At 45.2% G+C, this 4,009-nt stretch overlaps 1 non-coding gene across 1 annotated transcript; it reads right to left on the reverse strand.

Moving 5' to 3' along the window:
• Positions 1-1,778: 1,778 nt before the first annotated feature.
• On the reverse strand, positions 1,779-1,851 carry trnaf-gaa (transfer RNA phenylalanine (anticodon GAA)). The gene has a single exon. It is a non-coding gene; the product is annotated as a tRNA-Phe (tRNA).
• Positions 1,852-4,009: the final 2,158 nt, after the last annotated feature.

The raw sequence follows: 4,009 nt of genomic DNA on the forward strand, positions 1-4,009 counted from the left end.
CACACACACACACACACACACACACACACACACACACACACACACACACACACACACACACACACACACACACACACACACACACACACACACACACACACACACACACACACACACACACATTCAATACAATAAAATAAGACACAAAATGCGGAAGTAACTCAGATGGTCAGGTAGCAATGTGTTGAACATGGATACGTGATATTTCAGGCCAGGACCCTTTCTGTATACTGAAGAATCCTGACCTGAATATCACCTATGCATGTTCTCCTGAGATGCTGCCGGATCTGCCAACATATTGTGTCTTGTCTTGTAAACAAGCGTCTGCTCATCCAAGACCGCTAGAAATTGCAGACAATTGTGGACGCTGCCCAATCCACATGCCACACGTGAAGCTGCAGAGGAAGATGAGAGCCCATGGTATCAAAGGGTAGATACTAAAGGTTGCCAAATTGGCGAGGCCAGGACACTAAAATTGAGTAAAGGCTTCTGGGCTGCTAGGTCAATTTAAATGTGCCTTCTGCAGAAATGGGACAAGCTGCAGAATGGTGCCAGCTTGTCTAGAGCCGAGATAGGAGCTGCAGGAAGAGAATGGAACATCTGCAGATGCTGACAAGTAGGTGTAAATTGCATGAAATGGATTGGATGAATGTAAACCAGACATACACATTGTAAATATTGTTGCAAAGCTTTATTTTGCTAGATGTTGATTGGGTTAAGTGTTGAGCGTTGGCCTGGTTTCATCTCTGTTAAACTGTGTCTAGAAACTTCGTCAGATACGGTGTTTTCAGGTGCAGAACACCTGATTGCACCTGGCACTAATGAATGAAACAATACTTAAAGTGAGAAAGAGCCACTGAGCATATTTAACGTGGCACAGTGGTGCAGCGGTAGAGTTGCTGCCCGACAGCGCCAGAGACCCGGGTTCCATCCTGACCATGGGTGCTGTCTATTCAGAGTTTGCATGTTCTCCCCGTGACCTGGGTGGATTTTCTCCGGGATCTCCAGTTTCCTCCCACACTCAAAGACATAGAAGTTTGTAGATTAATTGGCGCGGTATAAGTGTAAATGGTCCCTAGAGTGTGTAGGATAGTGTTAATGTGCGGGGATCGCTGGTCGGTGCAGACTCGGTGGGCCGAAGGGCCTGTTTCTGCACTGTATCTCTAAACAAAAGTAAACTAAAAGTACAGATAGTCACAAAATGCTGGAGTAACTCAGCGGGACAGGCAGCATCTTTGGGGAGAAGGAATGGATGACATTTTGGGTCAAGACCCTTCATCAGGCACAGACGCAATCCCCAGGGTCAAGAAATCTCACAAGTGTTTGTGTGGTTGCAAATTCAGCTTGTTGACAGATCACAACCCTCTTTAATACTGTGACAAAATGGAAACAGGCCATTTGTCCCACCACATCCATACAGACCAGTGGGGGCATCCATTCAAGTTAATACCATCTTCTAGTCAGTGGTCTGCAATAGTCATACAGCATGGAAACAGGCCCTTCGGCCCTACTTACCCATTCTGGCAAAGGTGACCCCATCTAGCCTCACCTGACTGTGTTTGGCCCATATCTTGATTAGTGCAGGTGTCAGAGGTCATGGGGAGAAGGCAGGAGAATGGGGTTAGGAGGGAGAGATAGATCAGCCATGATTGAATGGCAGAGTAGACTTGATGGGCTGAATGGCCTAATTCTACTTCTATCACTTATGTCCCCTCTAAATCTTTCTTATTGATTAAAAATGTATTTTAAATGTCATTATAAAATACATGATCTCCCATTGCCGAAACCCAGGATTGAACCAGGGACTGTTTGATCTTCAGTCCAACGCTCTCCCAGCTGAGCTATTTTGGCAGACAATCTTCTATGCCTGGGTGATGGATTCAAGTACTTGTGGAGACACATCTCAAACACCTGCTTCCACCAGTCTCCACAATGCATTCCAGGTATTCCCACTCTCTGGGTGAAAATCATTCCCCTTGGATCCCCTCGTTTTTCGAGAGAGAGTAAGATTTAGTTAGATTTAGCTCTGAGAACGAAAGGAATCAAGCGATATGGGGTGAAAGCAGAAATGGGGAACTGGTTTTAGATGATCTTATTGAATGGCGGTGCTGGCTTGAAGGGCTGAATGGTCTACTCATGCACCTATTTTCCATGTTTTCATATTTCTATGTTTCTATGAAATCTCTTACTCAAAATTATCCTCTAGTTTCATTCACCTCTGATGAGGAGTAAATAAATTCTTCAGTCTTCCCTCTCTCGTAATTTTATATACCTCAATGAAGTTTAGTTTAGTTTAGAGATACAAAGTAGAACAAACCCTTCGGCCCGCTGAGTCCGTGCTAACCAATAATCACCTACTTTATACACTAGCTCTATCCTACGCACTGCGTTACTGCAGCTTATTGTGTTTATCTTCGCACGATGGACAATTTGCATAAACCAATTAATCTACAAACCTGCACATCTTTGGAGTGTGGGATTAAACCGAGACACTCGGAGAAAACCCACGCGGTCACAGAGAGAACGTACACACTCTGTGCAGACAGCACCCGTAGTCAGGATCGAACCCGGGTCTCTTGGGCAGTGAGGCAGTAACTCTACCGCTGCGCCACCGTGCCACAAAGTCTGAACCTCCATCGCTACAAGGGAAATAAACCCAACCTCTCAGGTTTCTGCTCATAACTAAAATGTTCCTTTCCTATAGTGAATGAATGAATGATTGAATGAATGATTGAATGCATGAATGAATGAATGATTGAATGATTGAATGATCATTTATTGTCACACGAGACAAGTCACATAGAAACATAGAAACATGGAAATTAGGTGCAGGAGTAGGCCATTCGGCCCTTCGAGCCTGCACCGCCATTCAATATGATCATGACTGATCATCCAACTCAGTATCCCACACCTGCCTTCTCTCCATACCCCCTGATCCCTTTAGCCACAAGGGCCACATCTAACTCCCTCTTAAATCCAGCCAATGAACTGGCCTCAACTACCTTCTGTGGCAGAGAATTCCACAGATTCACCACTCTCCGTGAAAAATATTTTCTCATCTCGGTCCTAAATGACTTGCGTCTTATCCTTAAACTGTGACCCCTTGTTCTGGACTTCCCCAACATCGGGAACAATCTTCCTGCATCTAGCCTGTCCAACCCCTTAAGAATTTTGTAAGTTTCTATAAGATCCCCCTCAATCTTCAAAAATTTAGCGAGTACAAGCCGAGTCTATCCAGTCTTTCTTTATATGAAAGTCCTGACATCCCAGGAATGAGTCTGTTGAACCTTCTCTGTACTCCCTCTATGGCAAGAATGTCTTTCCTCAGATACTCTTGTCTAACGTACCCAAGGTAGGCAAAGAGTCGCCACATAAAGGACACTGATAGCGCGCTAGGTCCTCCTTTATTGTTTAGTGTGGTGACCAGAACTGGGTGCAGTACTTCCGTTCAGGCACTTACAGTTGCACCATTCTGCTGTTTCGCACTCCTCAATGCAGTTATTATTGCAACGTGCGTATACTGTTTGTTCTCTGAGATTCATTCAAACAAGGAATTTTATTGCACCTTGGTGAATATGACAATAAACTAATTTGAATTTGAATGCATGAGTTGCCCTCAATTACTCTGAGCCCACATCCTTATTGAACTGCAAACATAATATCCTTTTCATAAATTTACTGTGTGTTGAATCTGCTCACTCTTATAATTTTCCAAGTGTTAGATATGACATTCAGTATTTTACTTCGGAGTCACGTGAGTGACCACGTGAAGAGCCGGCTCAGCACGCATGCGCGGCATTACGTTCAGCAGTGCAACAGCGGCCGCATCGGGAGTCAGGCGCTCCCGCTACGGGGTGAAAGAACGGACCGCCAGGTAAGCTCTGAGGTCGGGTTTTCTTTCACAGGGAGCCTTCTGCTTTTCAGGCAGAGAAGAAAGGCTCTTGGAAAACCTGTCCCCCGCTTGACTCCACGGAGGAGCGTTCCATCTGGGGGGGGCGGTAGGACCGCT

This window comes from Leucoraja erinacea, chromosome 36 (assembly GCF_028641065.1).
Source record: "Leucoraja erinacea ecotype New England chromosome 36, Leri_hhj_1, whole genome shotgun sequence".
Taxonomy (NCBI): Eukaryota; Metazoa; Chordata; class Chondrichthyes; order Rajiformes; family Rajidae; genus Leucoraja; species Leucoraja erinaceus.